Genomic DNA, 16,103 nt, shown 5'->3' with positions numbered 1-16,103 from the left:
CACGTGGCGCAAAAATATATTTAAAAAGGGGAATGCAACACAAGGACTTCCGAGGAGGTCACCCATCCTAGTACTACTCTCGCCCAAGCACGCTTAACTTCGGAGTTCTGATGGGATCCGGTGCTTTAGTGCTGGTATGATCGCATCCGACATGCAACTATCTATTTGTTCCTTATGCTTGCCCCTACTACTACTACTACTACTAGTCGTTGGGTGTCAAGCGCGGTGGGAAAAGTCACACAGTAATCGTCAAAAATAAGAAAATGAGGTCATATAGATCACGCTCCCGCGTCATCCTTGTCACGTGGCGCAAAAATATATTTAAAAAGGGGAATGCAACACAAGGACTTCCCAGGAGGTCACCCATCCTAGTACTACTCTCGCCCAAGCACACTTAACTTCGGAGTTCTGATGGGATCCGATGCTTTAGTGCTGGTATGATCGCATCCAACATGCAACTATCTATTTGTTCCTTATGCTTTCCCCTACTACTACTACTACTCCTACTACTCCTACTCCTACTCCTACTACTACTCCTACTACTCCTACTACTACTACTACTACTACTACTACTACTACTATTAGTCGTTGGGTGTCAAGCGCGGTGGGAAAAGTCACACAGTAATCGTCAAAAATAAGAAAATGAGGTCATATAGATCACGGTCCCGCGTCATCCTTGTCACGTGGCGCAAAAATATATTTAAAAAGGGGAATGCAACACGAGGACTTCCCAGGAGGTCACCCATCCTAGTACTACTCTCGCCCAAGCACGCTTAACTTCAGAGTTCTGATGGGATCCGGTACTTTAGTGCTGGTATGATCGCATCCGACATGCAACTATCTATTTGTTCATTATGCTTGTCCCTACTACTACTACTACTACTAGTACTACTACTAGTCGTTGGGTGTCAAGCGCGGTGGGAAAAGTCACACAGTAATCGTCAAAAATAAGAAAATGAGGTCATATAGATCACGCTCCCGCGTCATCCTTGTCACGTGGCGCAAAAATATATTTAAAAAGGGGAATGCAACACGAGGACTTCCCAGGAGGTCACCCATCCTAGTACTTCTCTCGCCCAAGCACGCTTAACTTCGGAGTTCTGATGGGATTCGGTGCTTTAGTGCTGGTATGATCGCATCCGACATGCAACTATCTATTTGTTCCTTATGCTTGCCCCTACTACTACTACTACTACTACTACTACTACTACTACTACTACTAGTCGTTGGGTGTCAAGCGCGGTGGGAAAAGTCACACTGTAATCGTCAAAAATAAGAAAATGAGGTCATATAGATCACGGTCCCGCGTCATCCTTGTCACGTGGCGCAAAAATATATTTAAAAAGGGGAATGCAACACGAGGACTTCCCAGGAGGTCACCCATCCTAGTACTACTCTCGCCCAAGCATGCTTAACTTCGGAGTTCTGATGGGATCCGGTGCTTTAGTGCTGGTATGATCGCATCCGACATGCAACTATCTATTTGTTCCTTATGCTTGCCCCTACTACTACTACTACTACTACTACTACTACTACTACTAGTCGTTGGGTGTCAAGCGCGGTGGGAAAAGTCACACAGTAATCGTCAAAAATAAGAAAATGAGGTCATATAGATCACGCTCCCGCGTCATCCTTGTCACGTGGCGCAAAAATATATTTAAAAAAGGGAATGCAACACAAGGACTTCCCAGGAGGTCACCCATCCTAGTATTACTCTCGCCCAAGCACGCTTAACTTCGGAGTTCTGATGGGATCCAGTGCTTTAGTGCTGGTATGATCGCATCCGACATGCAACTATCTATTTGTTCCTTATGCTTGCCCCTACTACTACTACTACTACTACTAGTCGTTGGGTGTCAAGCGCGGTGGGAAAAGTCACACAGTAATCGTCAAAAATAAGAAAATGAGGTCATATAGATCACGGTCCCGCGTCATCCTTGTCACGTGGCGCAAAAATATATTTAAAAAGGGGAATGCAACACGAGGACTTCCCAGGAGGTCACCCATCCTAGTACTACTCTCGCCCAAGCACGCTTAACTTCGGAGTTCTGATGGGATCCGGTACTTTAGTGCTGGTATGATCGCATCCGACATGCAACTATCTATTTGTTCCTTATGCTTGCCCCTACTACTACTACTACTACTAGTCGTTGGGTGTCAAGCGCGGTGGGAAAAGTCACACAGTAATCGTCAAAAATAAGAAAATGAGGTCATATAGATCACGCTCCCGCGTCATCCTTGTCACGTGGCGCAAAAATATATTTAAAAATGGGAATGCAACACGAGGACTTCCCAGGAGGTCACCCATCCTAGTACTACTCTCGCCCAAGCACGCTTAACTTCGGAGTTCTGATGGGATCCGGTGCTTTAGTGCTGGTATGATCACATCCAACATGCAACTATCTATTTGTTCCTTATGCTTGCCCCTACTACTACTACTACTACTACTACTACTACTACTACTACTAGTCGTTGGGTGTCAAGCGCGGTGGGAAAAGTCACACAGTAATCGTCAAAAATAAGAAAATGAGGTCATATAGATCACGCTCCCGCGTCATCCTTGTCACGTGGCGCAAAAATATATTTAAAAAGGGGAATGCAACACAAGGACTTCCCAGGAGGTCACCCATCCTAGTACTACTCTCGCCCAAGCACGCTTAACTTCGTAGTTCTGATGGGATCCGGTGCTTTAGTGCTGGTATGATCGCATCCGACATGCTACTATCTATTTGTTCCTTATGCTTGCCCCTACTACTACTACTACTACTACTAGTCGTTGGGTGTCAAGCGCGGTGGGAAAAGTCACACAGTAATCGTCAAAAATAAGAAAATGAGGTCATATAGATCACGCTCCCGCGTCATCCTTGTCACGTGGCGCAAAAATATATTTAAAAAGGGGAATGCAACACGAGGACTTCCGAGGAGGTCACCCATCCTAGTACTTCTCTCGCCCAAGCACGCTTAACTTCGGAGTTCTGATGGGATTCGGTGCTTTAGTGCTGGTATGATCGCATCCGACATGCAACTATCTATTTGTTCCTTATGCTTGCCCCTACTACTACTACTACTACTACTACTACTACTACTACTACTACTACTAGTCGTTGGGTGTCAAGCGCGGTGGGAAAAGTCACACTGTAATCGTCAAAAATAAGAAAATGAGGTCATATAGATCACGGTCCCGCGTCATCCTTGTCACGTGGCGCAAAAATATATTTAAAAAGGGGAATGCAACACGAGGACTTCCCAGGAGGTCACCCATCCTAGTACTACTCTCGCCCAAGCACGCTTAACTTCGGAGTTCTGATGGGATCCGGTGCTTTAGTGCTGGTATGATTGCATCCGACATGCAACTATTTGTTCCTTATGCTTGCCCCTACTACTACTACTACTACTACTAGTCGTTGGGTGTCAAGCGCGGTGGGAAAAGTCACACAGTAATCGTCAAAAATAAGAAAATGAGGTCATATAGATCACGCTCCTGCGTCATCCTTGTCACGTGGCGCAAAAATATATTTAAAAAGGGGAATGCAACACAAGGACTTCCGAGGAGGTCACCCATCCTAGTACTACTCTCGCCCAAGCACGCTTAACTTCGGAGTTCTGATGGGATCCAGTGCTTTAGTGCTGGTATGTTCGCATCCGACATGCAACTATCTATTTGTTCCTTATGCTTGCCCCTACTACTACTACTACTACTAGTCGTTGGGTGTCAAGCGCGGTGGGAATAGTCACACAGTAATCGTCAAAAATAAGAAAATGAGGTCATATAGATCACGGTCCCGCGTCATCCTTGTCACGTGGCGCAAAAATATATTTAAAAAGGGGAATGCAACACGAGGACTTCCCAGGAGGTCACCCATCCTAGTACTACTCTCGCCCAAGCACGCTTAACTTCGGAGTTCTGATGGGATCCGGTGCTTTAGTGCTGGTATGATCGCATCCGACATGCAACTATCTATTTGTTCCTTATGCTTGCCCCTACTACTACTACTACTACTAGTCGTTGGGTGTCAAGCGCGGTGGGAAAAGTCACACAGTAATCGTCAAAAATAAGAAAATGAGGTCATATAGATCACGCTCCCGCGTCATCCTTGTCACGTGGCGCAAAAATATATTTTAAAAGGGGAATGCAACACGAGGACTTCCCAGGAGGTCACCATCCTAGTACTACTCTCGCCCAAGCACGCTTAACTTCGGAGTTCTGATGGGATCCGGTGCTTTAGTGCTGGTATGATCGCATCCGACATGCAACAATCTATTTGTTCCTTATGCTTGCCCCTACTAGTACTACCAGTACTACCAGTACTACTACTACTACTACTACTACTACTACTAGTCGTTGGGTGTACTAGTTCTGATGGGATCCGGTGCTTTAGTGCTGGTATGATCGCATCCGACATGCAACTATCTATTTGTTCCTTATGCTTGCCCCTACTACTACTACTACTACTACTACTACTACTACTAGTCGTTGGGTGTCAAGCGCGGTGGGAAAAGTCACACAGTAATCGTCAAAAATAAGAAAATGAGGTCATATAGATCACGGTCCCGCGTCATCCTTGTCACGTGGCGCAAAAATATATTTAAAAAGGGGAATGCAACACGAGGACTTCCCAGGAGGTCACCCATCCTAGTACTACTCTCGCCCAAGCACGCTTAACTTCGGAGTTCTGATGGGATCCGGTGCTTTAGTGCTGGTATGATCGCATCCGACATGCAACTATCTATTTGTTCCTTATGCTTGCCCCTACTACTACTACTACTACTAGTCGTTGGGTGTCAAGCGCGGTGGGAAAAGTCACACAGTAATCGTCAAAAATAAGAAAATGAGGTCATATAGATCACGGTCCCGTGTCATCCTTGTCACGTGGCGCAAAAATATATTTAAAAAGGGGAATGCACCACGAGGACTTCCCAGGAGGTCACCCATACTAGTACTACTCTCGCCCAAGCACGCTTAACTTCGGAGTTCTGATAGATCCGGTGCTTTAGTGCTGGTATGATCGCATCCGACATGCAACTATCTATTTGTTCCTTATGCTTGCCCCTACTACTACTACTACTACTACTAGTCGTTGGGTGTCAAGCGCGGTGGGAAAAGTCACACAGTAATCGTCAAAAATAAGAAAATGAGGTCATATAGATCACGCTCCCGCGTCATCCTTGTCACGTGGCGCCAAAATATATTTAAAAAGGGGAATGCAACACGAGGACTTCCCAGGAGGTCATCCATCCTAGTACTACTCTCGCCCAAGCACGCTTAACTTCGGAGTTCTGATGGATCCGGTGCTTTAGTGCTGGTATGATCGCATCCGACATACAACTATCTATTTGTTCCTTATGCTTGCCCCTACTACTACTACTACTACTACTACTACTAGTCGTTGGGTGTCAAGCGCGGTGGGAAAAGTCACACAGTAATCATCAAAAATAAGAAAATGAGGTCATATAGATCACGCTCCCGCGTCATCCTTGTCACGTGGCGCAAAAATATATTTAAAAAGGGGAATGCAACACGAGGACTTCCCAGGAGGTCACCCAACCTAGTACTACTCTCGCCCAAGTACGCTTAACTTCGGAGTTCTGATGGGATCCAGTGCTTTAGTGCTGGTATGATCGCATCCGACATGCAACTATCTATTTGTTCCTTATGCTTGCCCCTACTACTACTACTACTACTACTACTACTACTAGTCGTTAGGTGTCAAGCGCGGTGGGAAAAGTCACACAGTAATCGTCAAAAATAAGAAAATGAGGTCATATAGATCACGCTCCCGCGTCATCCTTGTCACGTGGCACAAAAATATATTTAAAAAGGGGAATGCAACACGAGGACTTCCCAGGAGGTCACCCATCCTAGTACTACTCTCGCCCAAGCACGCTTAACTTCGGAGTTCTGATGGGATCCGGTGCTTTAGTGCTGGTATGATCGCATCCGGCATGCAACTATCTATTTGTTCCTTATGCTTGCCCCTCGTTGGGTGTCAAGCGCGGTGGGAAAAGTCACACAGTAATCGTCAAAAATAAGAAAATGAGGTCATATAGATCACGCTCCCGCGTCATCCTTGTCACGTGGCGCAAAAATATATTTAAAAAGGGGAATGCAACACGAGGACTTCCCAGGAGGTCACCCAACCTAGTACTACTCTCGCCCAAGTACGCTTAACTTCGGAGTTCTGATGGGATCCAGTGCTTTAGTGCTGGTATGATCGCATCCGACATGCAACTATCTATTTGTTCCTTATGCTTGCCCCTACTACTACTACTACTACTACTACTACTACTAGTCGTTAGGTGTCAAGCGCGGTGGGAAAAGTCACACAGTAATCGTCAAAAATAAGAAAATGAGGTCATATAGATCACGCTCCCGCGTCATCCTTGTCACGTGGCACAAAAATATATTTAAAAAGGGGAATGCAACACGAGGACTTCCCAGGAGGTCACCCATCCTAGTACTACTCTCGCCCAAGCACGCTTAACTTCGGAGTTCTGATGGGATCCGGTGCTTTAGTGCTGGTATGATCGCATCCGGCATGCAACTATCTATTTGTTCCTTATGCTTGCCCCTCGTTGGGTGTCAAGCGCGGTGGGAAAAGTCACACAGTAATCGTCAAAAATAAGAAAATGAGGTCATATAGATCACGGTCCCGCGTCATCCTTGTCACGTGGCGCAAAAATATATTTAAAAAGGGGAATGCACCACGAGGACTTCCCAGGAGGTCACCCATCCTAGTACTACTCTCGCCCAAGCACGCTTAACTTCAGAGTTCTGATGGGATCCGGTGCTTTAGTGCTGCTTTGATCGCATCCGACATGCAACTATCTATTTGTTCCTTATGCTTGCCCCTACTACTACTACTACTACTACTACTAGTCGTTGGGTGTCAAGCGCGGTGGGAAAAGTCACACAGTAATCGTCAAAAATAAGACCGCGTCATCCTTGTCACGTGGCGCAAAAATATATTTAAAAAGGGGAATGCACCACGAGGACTTCCCAGGAGGTCACCCATCCTAGTACTACTCTCGCCCAAGCACGCTTAACTTCAGAGTTCTGATGGGATCCGGTGCTTTAGTGCTGCTTTGATCGCATCCGACATGCAACTATCTATTTGTTCCTTATGCTTGCCCCTACTACTACTACTACTACTACTACTACTAGTCGTTGGGTGTCAAGCGCGGTGGGAAAAGTCACACAGTAATCGTCAAAAATAAGAAAATGAGGTCATATAGATCACGCTCCCGCGTCATCCTTGTCACGTGGCGCCAAAATATATTTAAAAAGGGGAATGCAACACGAGGACTTCCCAGGAGGTCACCCATCCTAGTACTACTCTCGCCCAAGCACGCTTAACTTCGCAGTTCTGATGGGATCCGGTGCTTTAGTGCTGGTACGATCGTATCCGACATGCAACTATCTATTTGTTCCTTATGCTTGCCCCTACTACTACTACTACTACTACTACTACTACTACTACTACTACTAGTCGTTGGGTGTCAAGCGCGGTGGGAAAAGTCACACAGTAATCGTCAAAAATAAGAAAATGAGGTCATATAGATCACGCTCCCGCGTCATCCTTGTCACGTGGCGCAAAAATATATTTAAAAAGGGGAATGCAACACGAGGACATCACAGGAGGTCACCCATCCTAGTACTACTCTCGCCCAAGCACACTTAACTTCGGAGTTCTGATGGGATCCGGTGCTTTAGTGTTGGTATGATCGCATCCGACATGCAACTACCTATTTGTTCCTTATGCTTGCCCCTACTACTACTACTACTACTACTACTACTACTAGTCGTTGGGTGTCAAGCGCGGTGGGAAAAGTCACACAGTAATCGTCAAAAATAAGAAAATGAGGTCATATAGATCACGGTCCCGCGTCATCCTTGTCACGTGGCGCAAAAATATATTTAAAAAGGGGAATGCACCACGAGGACTTCCGAGGAGGTCACCCATCCTAGTACTACTCTCGCCCAAGCACGCTTAACTTCGAAGTTCTGATGGGATCCGGTGCTTTAGTGCTGGTATGATCGCATCCGACATGCAACTATCTATTTGTTCCTTATGCTTGCCCCTACTACTACTACTACTACTAGTCGTTGGGTGTCAAGCGCGGTGGGAAAAGTCACACAGTAATCGTCAAAAATAAGAAAATGAGGTCATATAGATCACGCTCCCGCGTCATCCTTGTCACGTGGCGCAAAAATATATTTAAAAAGGGCAACACGAGGACTTCCCAGGAGGTCACCCATCCTAGTACTACTCTCGCCAAAGCACGCTTAACTTCGGAGTTCTGATGGGATCCGGTGCTTTAGTGCTGGTATGATCACATCCGACATGCAACTATCTATTTGTTCCTTATCCTTGCCCCTACTACTACTACTACTAGTCGTTGGGTGTCAAGCGCGGTGGGAAAAGTCACACAGTAATCGTCAAAAATAAGAAAATGAGGTCATATAGATCACGGTCCCGCGTCATCCTTGTCACGTGGCGCAAAAATATATTTAAAAAGGGGAATGCAACACGAGGACTTCCCAGGAGGTCACCCATCCTAGTACTACTCTCGCCCAAGCACGCTTAACTTCGGAGTTCTGATGGGATCCGGTGCTTTAGTGCTGGTATGATCGCATCCGACATCCAACTATCTATTTGTTCCTTATGCTTGCCCCTACTACTACTACTACTAGTCGTTGGGTGTCAAGCGCGGTGGGAAAAGTCACACAGTAATCGTCAAAAATAAGAAAATGAGGGCATATAGATCACGCTCCCGCGTCATCCTTGTCACGTGGCGCCAAAATATATTTAAAAAGGGGAATGCAACACGAGGACTTCCCAGGAGGTCACCCATCCTAGTACTACTCTCGTCCAAGCACGCTTAACTTCGGAGTTCTGATGGATCCGATGCTTTAGTGCTGGTATGATCGCATCCGACATGCAACTATCTATTTGTTCCTTATGCTTGCCCCTACTACTACTACTACTACTACTAGTAGTCGTTGGGTGTCAAGCGCGGTGGGAAAAGTCACACAGTAATCGTCAAAAATAAGAAAATGAGGTCATATAGATCACGCTCCCGCGTCATCCTTGTCACGTGGCGCAAAAATATATTTAAAAAGGGGAATGCAACACAAGGACTTCCCAGGAGGTCACCCATCCTAGTACTACTCTCGCCCAAGCACGCTTAACTTCGGAGTTCTGATGGGATCGAGTGCTTTAGTGCTGGTATAATCGCATCCGACATGCAACTATCTATTTCTTCCTTATGCTTGCCCCTACTACTACTCATACTACTACTAGTCGTTGGGTGTCAAGCGCGGTGGGAAAAGTCACACAGTAATCGTCAAAAATAAGAAAATGAGGTCATATAGATCACGGTCCCGCGTCATCCTTGTCACGTGGCGCAAAAATATATTTAAAAAGGGGAATGCAACACGAGGACTTCCCAGGAGGTCACCCATCCTAGTACTACTCTCGCCCAAGCACGCTTAACTTCGGAGTTCTGATGGGATCCGGTGCTTTAGTGCTGGTATGATCGCATCCGACATCCAACTATCTATTTGTTCCTTATGCTTGCCCCTACTACTACTACTACTAGTCGTTGGGTGTCAAGCGCGGTGGGAAAAGTCACACAGTAATCGTCAAAAATAAGAAAATGAGGGCATATAGATCACGCTCCCGCGTCATCCTTGTCACGTGGCGCCAAAATATATTTAAAAAGGGGAATGCAACACGAGGACTTCCCAGGAGGTCACCCATCCTAGTACTACTCTCGTCCAAGCACGCTTAACTTCGGAGTTCTGATGGATCCGATGCTTTAGTGCTGGTATGATCGCATCCGACATGCAACTATCTATTTGTTCCTTATGCTTGCCCCTACTACTACTACTACTACTACTACTAGTAGTCGTTGGGTGTCAAGCGCGGTGGGAAAAGTCACACAGTAATCGTCAAAAATAAGAAAATGAGGTCATATAGATCACGCTCCCGCGTCATCCTTGTCACGTGGCGCAAAAATATATTTAAAAAGGGGAATGCAACACAAGGACTTCCCAGGAGGTCACCCATCCTAGTACTACTCTCGCCCAAGCACGCTTAACTTCGGAGTTCTGATGGGATCCAGTGCTTTAGTGCTGGTATAATCGCATCCGACATGCAACTATCTATTTCTTCCTTATGCTTGCCCCTACTACTACTCATACTACTACTAGTCGTTGGGTGTCAAGCGCGGTGGGAAAAGTCACACAGTAATCGTCAAAAATAAGAAAATGAGGTCATATAGATCACGCTCCCGCGTCATCCTTGTCACGTGGCGCAAAAATATATTTAAAAAGGGGAATGCAACACGAGGACTTCCCAGGAGGTCACCCATCCTAGTACTACTCTCGCCCAAGCACGCTTAACTTCGGAGTTCTGATGGGATCCGGTGCTTTAGTGCTGGTATGATCGCATCCGACATGCAACTATCTATTTGTTCCTTATGCTTGCCCCTCGTTGGGTGTCAAGCGCGGTGGGAAAAGTCACACAGTAATCGTCAAAAATAAGAAAATGAGGTCATATAGATCACGCTCCCGCGTCATCCTTGTCACGTGGCGCAAAAATATATTTAAAAAGGGGAATGCACCACGAGGACTTCCCAGGAGGTCACCCATCCTAGTACTACTCTGGCCCAAGCACGCTTAACTTCGGACTTCTGATGGGATCCGGTGCTTTAGTGCTGCTTTGATCGCATCCGACATGCAACTATCTATTTGTTCCTTATGCTTGCCCCTACTACTACTACTACTACTACTACTACTACTACTACTACTAGTCGTTGGGTGTCAAGCGCGGTGGGAAAAGTCACACAGTAATCGTCAAAAATAAGAAAATGAGGTCATATAGATCACGCTCCCGCGTCATCCTTGTCACGTGGCGCCAAAATATATTTAAAAAGGGGAATGCAACACGAGGACTTCCCAGGAGGTCACCCATCCTAGTACTACTCTCGCACAAGCACGCTTAACTTCGCAGTTCTGATGGGATCCGGTGCTTTAGTGCTGGTATGATCGCATCCAACATGCAACTATCTATTTGTTCCTTATGCTTGCTCCTACTACTACTACTACTACTACTACTACTACTACTACTACTACTACTACTAGTCGTTGGGTGTCAAGCGCGGTGGTAAAAGTCACACAGTAATCGTCAAAAATAAGAAAATGAGGTCATATAGATCACGCTCCCGCGTCATCCTTGTCACGTGGCGCAAAAATATATTTAAAAAGGGGAATGCAACACGAGGACATCACAGGAGGTCACCCATCCAAGTACTACTCTCGCCCAAGCACGCTTAACTTCGGAGTTCTGATGGGATCCGGTGCTTTAGTGCTGGTATGATCGCATCCGACATGCAACTATCTATTTGTTCCTTATGCTTGCCCCTACTACTACTACTACTACTACTACTACTACTAGTCGTTGGGTGTCAAGCGCGGTGGGAAAAGTCACACAGTAATCGTCAAAAATAAGAAAATGAGGTCATATAGATCACGGTCCCGCGTCATCCTTGTCACGTGGCGCAAAAATATATTTAAAAAGGGGAATGCACCACGAGGACTTCCCAGGAGGTCACCCATCCTAGTACTACTCTCGCCCAAGCACGCTTAACTTCGAAGTTCTGATGGGATCCGGTGCTTTAGTGCTGGTATGATCGCATCCGACATGCAACTATCTATTTGTTCCTTATGCTTGCCCCTACTACTACTACTACTAGTCGTTGGGTGTCAAGCGCGGTGGGAAAAGTCACACAGTAATCGTCAAAAATAAGAAAATGAGGTCATATAGATCACGCTCCCGCGTCATCCTTGTCACGTGGCGCAAAAATATATTTAAAAAGGGGAATGCAACACGAGGACTTCCCAGGAGGTCACCCATCCTAGTACTACTCTCGCCCAAGCACGCTTAACTTCGGAGTTCTGATAGGATCCGGTGCTTTAGTGCTGGTATGATCGCATCCGACATGCAACTATCTATTTGTTTCTTATGCTTGCCCCTACTACTACTACTACTACTACTAGTCGTTGCGTGTCAAGCGCGGTGGGAAAAGTCACACAGTATTCGTCAAAAATAAGAAAATGAGGTCATATAGATCACGGTCCCGCGTCATCCTTGTCACGTGGCGCAAAAATATATTTAAAAAGGGGAATGCAACACGAGCACTTCCCAGGAGGTCACCCATCCTAGTACTACTCTCGCCCAAGCACGCTTAACTTCGGAGTTCTGATGGGATCCGGTGCTTTAGTGCTCGTATGATCGCATCCGACATCCAACTATCTATTTGTTCCTTATGCTTGCCCCTACTACTACTACTACTAGTCGTTGGGTGTCAAGCGCGGTGGGAAAAGTCACACAGTAATCGTCAAAAATAAGAAAATGAGGTCATATAGATCACGGTCCCGCGTCATCCTTGTCACGTGGCGCAAAAATATATTTAAAAAGGGGAATGCAACACGAGGACTTCCCAGGAGGTCACCCATCCTAGTACTACTCTCGCCCAAGCACGCTTAACTTCGGAGTTCTGATGGGATACGATGCTTTAGTGCTGGTATGATCGCATCCGACATCCAACTATCTATTTGTTCCTTATGCTTGCCCCTACTACTACTACTACTACTAGTCGTTGGGTGTCAAGCGCGGTGGGAAAAGTCACACAGTAATCGTCAAAAATAAGAAAATGAGGTCATATAGATCACGCTCCCGCGTCATCCTTGTCACGTGGCGCAAAAATATATTTAAAAAGGGGAATGCAACACGAGGACTTCCCAGGAGGTCACCCATCCTAGTACTACTCTCGCCCAAGCACGCTTAACTTCGGAGTTCTGATGGGATCCGGTGCTTTAGTGCTGGTATGATCGCATCCGACATGCAACTATCTATTTGTTCCTTATGCTTGCCCCTACTACTACTACTACTAGTCGTTGGGTGTCAAGCGTGGTGGGAAAACTCACACAGTAATCGTCAACAATAAGAAAATGAGGTCATATAGATCACGGTCCCGCGTCATCCTTGTCACGTGGCGCAAAAATATATTTAAAAAGGGGAATGCAACACGAGGACTTCCCAGGAGGTCACCCATCCTAGTACTACTCTCGCCCAAGCACGCTTAACTTCGGAGTTCTGATGGGATCCGGTGCTTTAGTGCTGGTATGATCGCATCCGACATGCAACTATCTAGTTGTTCCTTATGCTTGCCCCTACTACTACTACTACTACTACTACTAATACTACTACTAGTCGTTGGGTGTCAAGCGCGGTGGGAAAAGTCACACAGTAATCGTCAAAAATAAGAAAATGAGGTCATATAGATCACGCTCCCGCGTCATCCTTGTCACGTGGCGCAAAAATATATTTAAAAAGGGGAATGCAACACGAGGACTTCCCAGGAGGTCATCCATCCTAGTACTACTCTCGCCCAAGCACGCTTAACTTCGAAGTTCTGATGGGATCCGGTGCTTTAGTGCTGGTATGATCACATCCGACATGCAACTATCTATTTGTTCCTTATGCTTGCCCCTACTACTACTACTACTACTACTACTACTACTACTACTAGTCGTTGGGTGTCAAGCGCGGTGGGAAAAGTCACACAGTAATCGTCAAAAATAAGAAAATGAGGTCATATAGATCACGCTCCCGCGTCATCCTTGTCACGTGGCGCAAAAATATATTTAAAAAGGGGAATGCAACACAAGGACTTCCCAGGAGGTCACCCATCCTAGTACTACTCTCGCCCAAGCACGCTTAACTTCGTAGTTCTGATGGGATCCGGTGCTTTAGTGCTGGTATGATCGCATCCGACATGCTACTATCCATTTGTTCCTTATGCTTGCCCCTACTACTACTACTACTACTACTACTACTACTACTACTACTACTACTACTACTACTACTACTAGTCGTTGGGTGTCAAGCGCGGTGGGAAAAGTCACACAGTAATCGTCAAAAATAAGAAAATGAGGTCATATAGATCACGCTCCCGCGTCATCCTTGTCACGTGGCGCAAAAATATATTTAAAAAGGGGAATGCAACACGAGGACTTCCCAGGAGGTCACCCATCCTAGTACTTCTCTCGCCCAAGCATGCTTAACTTCGGAGTTCTGATGGGATCCGGTGCTTTAGTGCAGGTATGATCGCATCCGACATGCAACTATCTATTTGTTCCTTATGCTTGCCCCTACTACTACTACTACTACTACTACTACTACTACTACTACTAGTCGTTGGGTGTCAAGCGCGGTGGGAAAAGTCACACTGTAATCGTCAAAAATAAGAAAATGAGGTCAAATAGATCACGGTCCCGCGTCATCCTTGTCACGTGGCGCAAAAATATATATAAAAAGGGGAATGCAACACGAGGACTTCCCAGGAGGTCACCCATCCTAGTACTACTCTCGCCCAAGCACGCTTAACTTCGGAGTTCTGATGGGATCCGGTGCTTTAGTGCTGGTATGATCGCACCCGACATGCAACTATCTATTTGTTCTTTATGCTTGCCCCAACTACTACTACTACTACTACTACTACTACTACTACTAGTCGTTGGGTGTCAAGCGCGGTGGGAAAAGTCACACAGTAATCGTCAAAAATAAGAAAATGAGGTCATATAGATCACGCTCCCGCGTCATCCTTGTCACGTGGCGCAAAAACATATTTAAAAAGGGGAATGCAACACAAGGACTTCCCAGGAGGTCACCCATCCTAGTACTACTCTCGCCCAAGCACGCTTAACTTCGGAGTTCTGATGGGATCCAGTGCATTGGTGTTGGTATGATCGCATCCAACATGCAACTATCTATTTGTTCCTTATGCTTGCCCCTACTACTACTACTACTACTAGTCGTTGGGTGTCAAGCGCGGTGGGAAAAGTCACACAGTAATCGTCAAAAATAAGAAAATGAGGTCATATAGATCACGGTCCCGCGTCATCCTTGTCACGTGGCGCAAAAATATATTTAAAAAGGGGAATGCAACACGAGGACTTCCCAGGAGGTCACCCATCCTAGTACTACTCTCGCCCAAGCACGCTTAACTTCGGAGTTCTGATGGGATCCGGTGCTTTAATGCTGGTATGATCGCATCCGACATGCAACTATCTATTTGTTCCTTATGCTTGCCCCTACTACTACTACTACTACTACTACTACTACTACTACTACTACTACTACTAGTCGTTGGGTGTCAAGCGCGGTGGGAAAAGTCACACTGTAATCGTCAAAAATAAGAAAATGAGGTCAAATAGATCACGGTCCCGCGTCATCCTTGTCACGTGGCGCAAAAATATATATAAAAAGGGGAATGCAACACGAGGACTTCCCAGGAGGTCACCCATCCTAGTACTACTCTCGCCCAAGCACGCTTAACTTCGGAGTTCTGATGGGATCCGGTGCTTTAGTGCTGGTATGATCGCACCCGACATGCAACTATCTATTTGTTCTTTATGCTTGCCCCAACTACTACTACTACTACTACTACTACTACTACTACTAGTCGTTGGGTGTCAAGCGCGGTGGGAAAAGTCACACAGTAATCGTCAAAAATAAGAAAATGAGGTCATATAGATCACGCTCCCGCGTCATCCTTGTCACGTGGCGCAAAAACATATTTAAAAAGGGGAATGCAACACAAGGACTTCCCAGGAGGTCACCCATCCTAGTACTACTCTCGCCCAAGCACGCTTAACTTCGGAGTTCTGATGGGATCCAGTGCATTGGTGTTGGTATGATCGCATCCAACATGCAACTATCTATTTGTTCCTTATGCTTGCCCCTACTACTACTACTACTACTAGTCGTTGGGTGTCAAGCGCGGTGGGAAAAGTCACACAGTAATCGTCAAAAATAAGAAAATGAGGTCATATAGATCACGGTCCCGCGTCATCCTTGTCACGTGGCGCAAAAATATATTTAAAAAGGGGAATGCAACACGAGGACTTCCCAGGAGGTCACCCATCCTAGTACTACTCTCGCCCAAGCACGCTTAACTTCGGAGTTCTGATGGGATCCGGTGCTTTAATGCTGGTATGATCGCATCCGACATGCAACTATCTATTTGTTCCTTAT

At 46.1% G+C, this 16,103-nt stretch overlaps 52 non-coding genes across 52 annotated transcripts; all 52 read right to left on the bottom strand.

The window, feature by feature from the left end:
- Nucleotides 1-29: 29 nt before the first annotated feature.
- On the bottom strand, nt 30-148 carry LOC123437474. The gene has a single exon (XR_006628652.1). It is a non-coding gene; the product is annotated as a 5S ribosomal RNA (ribosomal RNA).
- Nucleotides 149-330: 182 nt separating this feature from the next.
- Nucleotides 331-449, bottom strand: LOC123438483. Its single transcript, XR_006629622.1, has one exon. It is a non-coding gene; the product is annotated as a 5S ribosomal RNA (ribosomal RNA).
- A 260-nt stretch (nt 450-709) lies between these two features.
- LOC123437466 lies at nt 710-828 on the bottom strand. Its single transcript, XR_006628644.1, has one exon. It is a non-coding gene; the product is annotated as a 5S ribosomal RNA (ribosomal RNA).
- Nucleotides 829-1,022: 194 nt separating this feature from the next.
- LOC123438408 lies at nt 1,023-1,141 on the bottom strand. Its single transcript, XR_006629551.1, has one exon. It is a non-coding gene; the product is annotated as a 5S ribosomal RNA (ribosomal RNA).
- A 206-nt stretch (nt 1,142-1,347) lies between these two features.
- On the bottom strand, nt 1,348-1,466 carry LOC123436778. Its single transcript, XR_006627989.1, has one exon. It is a non-coding gene; the product is annotated as a 5S ribosomal RNA (ribosomal RNA).
- A 200-nt stretch (nt 1,467-1,666) lies between these two features.
- On the bottom strand, nt 1,667-1,785 carry LOC123431586. Its single transcript, XR_006623177.1, has one exon. It is a non-coding gene; the product is annotated as a 5S ribosomal RNA (ribosomal RNA).
- A 185-nt stretch (nt 1,786-1,970) lies between these two features.
- LOC123435439 lies at nt 1,971-2,089 on the bottom strand. The gene has a single exon (XR_006626690.1). It is a non-coding gene; the product is annotated as a 5S ribosomal RNA (ribosomal RNA).
- A 182-nt stretch (nt 2,090-2,271) lies between these two features.
- LOC123435143 lies at nt 2,272-2,390 on the bottom strand. Its single transcript, XR_006626404.1, has one exon. It is a non-coding gene; the product is annotated as a 5S ribosomal RNA (ribosomal RNA).
- Nucleotides 2,391-2,593: 203 nt separating this feature from the next.
- LOC123431635 lies at nt 2,594-2,712 on the bottom strand. Its single transcript, XR_006623224.1, has one exon. It is a non-coding gene; the product is annotated as a 5S ribosomal RNA (ribosomal RNA).
- A 185-nt stretch (nt 2,713-2,897) lies between these two features.
- LOC123432198 lies at nt 2,898-3,016 on the bottom strand. Its single transcript, XR_006623793.1, has one exon. It is a non-coding gene; the product is annotated as a 5S ribosomal RNA (ribosomal RNA).
- Nucleotides 3,017-3,225: 209 nt separating this feature from the next.
- Nucleotides 3,226-3,344, bottom strand: LOC123434895. Its single transcript, XR_006626164.1, has one exon. It is a non-coding gene; the product is annotated as a 5S ribosomal RNA (ribosomal RNA).
- Nucleotides 3,345-3,525: 181 nt separating this feature from the next.
- LOC123432355 lies at nt 3,526-3,644 on the bottom strand. Its single transcript, XR_006623942.1, has one exon. It is a non-coding gene; the product is annotated as a 5S ribosomal RNA (ribosomal RNA).
- Nucleotides 3,645-3,826: 182 nt separating this feature from the next.
- LOC123433276 lies at nt 3,827-3,945 on the bottom strand. The gene has a single exon (XR_006624807.1). It is a non-coding gene; the product is annotated as a 5S ribosomal RNA (ribosomal RNA).
- A 182-nt stretch (nt 3,946-4,127) lies between these two features.
- LOC123438624 lies at nt 4,128-4,245 on the bottom strand. The gene has a single exon (XR_006629758.1). It is a non-coding gene; the product is annotated as a 5S ribosomal RNA (ribosomal RNA).
- A 350-nt stretch (nt 4,246-4,595) lies between these two features.
- On the bottom strand, nt 4,596-4,714 carry LOC123433264. Its single transcript, XR_006624797.1, has one exon. It is a non-coding gene; the product is annotated as a 5S ribosomal RNA (ribosomal RNA).
- A 182-nt stretch (nt 4,715-4,896) lies between these two features.
- On the bottom strand, nt 4,897-5,014 carry LOC123433214. The gene has a single exon (XR_006624754.1). It is a non-coding gene; the product is annotated as a 5S ribosomal RNA (ribosomal RNA).
- A 185-nt stretch (nt 5,015-5,199) lies between these two features.
- On the bottom strand, nt 5,200-5,317 carry LOC123432573. The gene has a single exon (XR_006624149.1). It is a non-coding gene; the product is annotated as a 5S ribosomal RNA (ribosomal RNA).
- Nucleotides 5,318-5,508: 191 nt separating this feature from the next.
- On the bottom strand, nt 5,509-5,627 carry LOC123438877. Its single transcript, XR_006629993.1, has one exon. It is a non-coding gene; the product is annotated as a 5S ribosomal RNA (ribosomal RNA).
- A 194-nt stretch (nt 5,628-5,821) lies between these two features.
- Nucleotides 5,822-5,940, bottom strand: LOC123433253. Its single transcript, XR_006624788.1, has one exon. It is a non-coding gene; the product is annotated as a 5S ribosomal RNA (ribosomal RNA).
- Nucleotides 5,941-6,101: 161 nt separating this feature from the next.
- On the bottom strand, nt 6,102-6,220 carry LOC123438876. The gene has a single exon (XR_006629992.1). It is a non-coding gene; the product is annotated as a 5S ribosomal RNA (ribosomal RNA).
- A 194-nt stretch (nt 6,221-6,414) lies between these two features.
- Nucleotides 6,415-6,533, bottom strand: LOC123433242. Its single transcript, XR_006624778.1, has one exon. It is a non-coding gene; the product is annotated as a 5S ribosomal RNA (ribosomal RNA).
- A 161-nt stretch (nt 6,534-6,694) lies between these two features.
- On the bottom strand, nt 6,695-6,813 carry LOC123432965. Its single transcript, XR_006624529.1, has one exon. It is a non-coding gene; the product is annotated as a 5S ribosomal RNA (ribosomal RNA).
- A 163-nt stretch (nt 6,814-6,976) lies between these two features.
- On the bottom strand, nt 6,977-7,095 carry LOC123432964. The gene has a single exon (XR_006624528.1). It is a non-coding gene; the product is annotated as a 5S ribosomal RNA (ribosomal RNA).
- A 191-nt stretch (nt 7,096-7,286) lies between these two features.
- Nucleotides 7,287-7,405, bottom strand: LOC123433100. Its single transcript, XR_006624653.1, has one exon. It is a non-coding gene; the product is annotated as a 5S ribosomal RNA (ribosomal RNA).
- A 206-nt stretch (nt 7,406-7,611) lies between these two features.
- On the bottom strand, nt 7,612-7,730 carry LOC123432976. The gene has a single exon (XR_006624540.1). It is a non-coding gene; the product is annotated as a 5S ribosomal RNA (ribosomal RNA).
- Nucleotides 7,731-7,924: 194 nt separating this feature from the next.
- Nucleotides 7,925-8,043, bottom strand: LOC123432223. Its single transcript, XR_006623817.1, has one exon. It is a non-coding gene; the product is annotated as a 5S ribosomal RNA (ribosomal RNA).
- A 177-nt stretch (nt 8,044-8,220) lies between these two features.
- LOC123433159 lies at nt 8,221-8,339 on the bottom strand. Its single transcript, XR_006624705.1, has one exon. It is a non-coding gene; the product is annotated as a 5S ribosomal RNA (ribosomal RNA).
- Nucleotides 8,340-8,518: 179 nt separating this feature from the next.
- Nucleotides 8,519-8,637, bottom strand: LOC123433230. Its single transcript, XR_006624768.1, has one exon. It is a non-coding gene; the product is annotated as a 5S ribosomal RNA (ribosomal RNA).
- A 179-nt stretch (nt 8,638-8,816) lies between these two features.
- Nucleotides 8,817-8,934, bottom strand: LOC123432978. Its single transcript, XR_006624542.1, has one exon. It is a non-coding gene; the product is annotated as a 5S ribosomal RNA (ribosomal RNA).
- A 188-nt stretch (nt 8,935-9,122) lies between these two features.
- LOC123432520 lies at nt 9,123-9,241 on the bottom strand. The gene has a single exon (XR_006624098.1). It is a non-coding gene; the product is annotated as a 5S ribosomal RNA (ribosomal RNA).
- Nucleotides 9,242-9,426: 185 nt separating this feature from the next.
- On the bottom strand, nt 9,427-9,545 carry LOC123433217. Its single transcript, XR_006624756.1, has one exon. It is a non-coding gene; the product is annotated as a 5S ribosomal RNA (ribosomal RNA).
- A 179-nt stretch (nt 9,546-9,724) lies between these two features.
- Nucleotides 9,725-9,842, bottom strand: LOC123432977. The gene has a single exon (XR_006624541.1). It is a non-coding gene; the product is annotated as a 5S ribosomal RNA (ribosomal RNA).
- A 191-nt stretch (nt 9,843-10,033) lies between these two features.
- On the bottom strand, nt 10,034-10,152 carry LOC123437923. The gene has a single exon (XR_006629085.1). It is a non-coding gene; the product is annotated as a 5S ribosomal RNA (ribosomal RNA).
- A 185-nt stretch (nt 10,153-10,337) lies between these two features.
- On the bottom strand, nt 10,338-10,456 carry LOC123433205. Its single transcript, XR_006624746.1, has one exon. It is a non-coding gene; the product is annotated as a 5S ribosomal RNA (ribosomal RNA).
- A 161-nt stretch (nt 10,457-10,617) lies between these two features.
- On the bottom strand, nt 10,618-10,736 carry LOC123433363. The gene has a single exon (XR_006624880.1). It is a non-coding gene; the product is annotated as a 5S ribosomal RNA (ribosomal RNA).
- A 203-nt stretch (nt 10,737-10,939) lies between these two features.
- Nucleotides 10,940-11,058, bottom strand: LOC123432829. The gene has a single exon (XR_006624401.1). It is a non-coding gene; the product is annotated as a 5S ribosomal RNA (ribosomal RNA).
- Nucleotides 11,059-11,270: 212 nt separating this feature from the next.
- On the bottom strand, nt 11,271-11,389 carry LOC123431755. Its single transcript, XR_006623342.1, has one exon. It is a non-coding gene; the product is annotated as a 5S ribosomal RNA (ribosomal RNA).
- A 194-nt stretch (nt 11,390-11,583) lies between these two features.
- Nucleotides 11,584-11,702, bottom strand: LOC123438448. The gene has a single exon (XR_006629589.1). It is a non-coding gene; the product is annotated as a 5S ribosomal RNA (ribosomal RNA).
- Nucleotides 11,703-11,881: 179 nt separating this feature from the next.
- LOC123437086 lies at nt 11,882-12,000 on the bottom strand. Its single transcript, XR_006628287.1, has one exon. It is a non-coding gene; the product is annotated as a 5S ribosomal RNA (ribosomal RNA).
- Nucleotides 12,001-12,185: 185 nt separating this feature from the next.
- On the bottom strand, nt 12,186-12,304 carry LOC123438638. The gene has a single exon (XR_006629771.1). It is a non-coding gene; the product is annotated as a 5S ribosomal RNA (ribosomal RNA).
- A 179-nt stretch (nt 12,305-12,483) lies between these two features.
- LOC123432251 lies at nt 12,484-12,602 on the bottom strand. Its single transcript, XR_006623843.1, has one exon. It is a non-coding gene; the product is annotated as a 5S ribosomal RNA (ribosomal RNA).
- Nucleotides 12,603-12,784: 182 nt separating this feature from the next.
- LOC123433194 lies at nt 12,785-12,903 on the bottom strand. Its single transcript, XR_006624736.1, has one exon. It is a non-coding gene; the product is annotated as a 5S ribosomal RNA (ribosomal RNA).
- Nucleotides 12,904-13,082: 179 nt separating this feature from the next.
- Nucleotides 13,083-13,201, bottom strand: LOC123433182. Its single transcript, XR_006624726.1, has one exon. It is a non-coding gene; the product is annotated as a 5S ribosomal RNA (ribosomal RNA).
- Nucleotides 13,202-13,401: 200 nt separating this feature from the next.
- Nucleotides 13,402-13,520, bottom strand: LOC123431612. The gene has a single exon (XR_006623202.1). It is a non-coding gene; the product is annotated as a 5S ribosomal RNA (ribosomal RNA).
- Nucleotides 13,521-13,720: 200 nt separating this feature from the next.
- LOC123431634 lies at nt 13,721-13,839 on the bottom strand. Its single transcript, XR_006623223.1, has one exon. It is a non-coding gene; the product is annotated as a 5S ribosomal RNA (ribosomal RNA).
- Nucleotides 13,840-14,063: 224 nt separating this feature from the next.
- LOC123438074 lies at nt 14,064-14,182 on the bottom strand. The gene has a single exon (XR_006629235.1). It is a non-coding gene; the product is annotated as a 5S ribosomal RNA (ribosomal RNA).
- A 203-nt stretch (nt 14,183-14,385) lies between these two features.
- On the bottom strand, nt 14,386-14,504 carry LOC123435432. Its single transcript, XR_006626683.1, has one exon. It is a non-coding gene; the product is annotated as a 5S ribosomal RNA (ribosomal RNA).
- Nucleotides 14,505-14,704: 200 nt separating this feature from the next.
- LOC123432565 lies at nt 14,705-14,823 on the bottom strand. The gene has a single exon (XR_006624142.1). It is a non-coding gene; the product is annotated as a 5S ribosomal RNA (ribosomal RNA).
- A 182-nt stretch (nt 14,824-15,005) lies between these two features.
- LOC123435305 lies at nt 15,006-15,124 on the bottom strand. The gene has a single exon (XR_006626560.1). It is a non-coding gene; the product is annotated as a 5S ribosomal RNA (ribosomal RNA).
- A 212-nt stretch (nt 15,125-15,336) lies between these two features.
- Nucleotides 15,337-15,455, bottom strand: LOC123435431. Its single transcript, XR_006626682.1, has one exon. It is a non-coding gene; the product is annotated as a 5S ribosomal RNA (ribosomal RNA).
- Nucleotides 15,456-15,655: 200 nt separating this feature from the next.
- LOC123432564 lies at nt 15,656-15,774 on the bottom strand. The gene has a single exon (XR_006624141.1). It is a non-coding gene; the product is annotated as a 5S ribosomal RNA (ribosomal RNA).
- A 182-nt stretch (nt 15,775-15,956) lies between these two features.
- On the bottom strand, nt 15,957-16,075 carry LOC123435304. The gene has a single exon (XR_006626559.1). It is a non-coding gene; the product is annotated as a 5S ribosomal RNA (ribosomal RNA).
- Nucleotides 16,076-16,103: the final 28 nt, after the last annotated feature.

Source organism: Hordeum vulgare, chromosome 2H, assembly GCF_904849725.1.
Source record: "Hordeum vulgare subsp. vulgare chromosome 2H, MorexV3_pseudomolecules_assembly, whole genome shotgun sequence".
Lineage (NCBI taxonomy): Eukaryota > Viridiplantae > Streptophyta > Magnoliopsida > Poales > Poaceae > Hordeum > Hordeum vulgare.
Note: the sequence above shows the minus strand (reverse complement) of the source record. Positions and strands in the feature narration are given on the sequence as shown.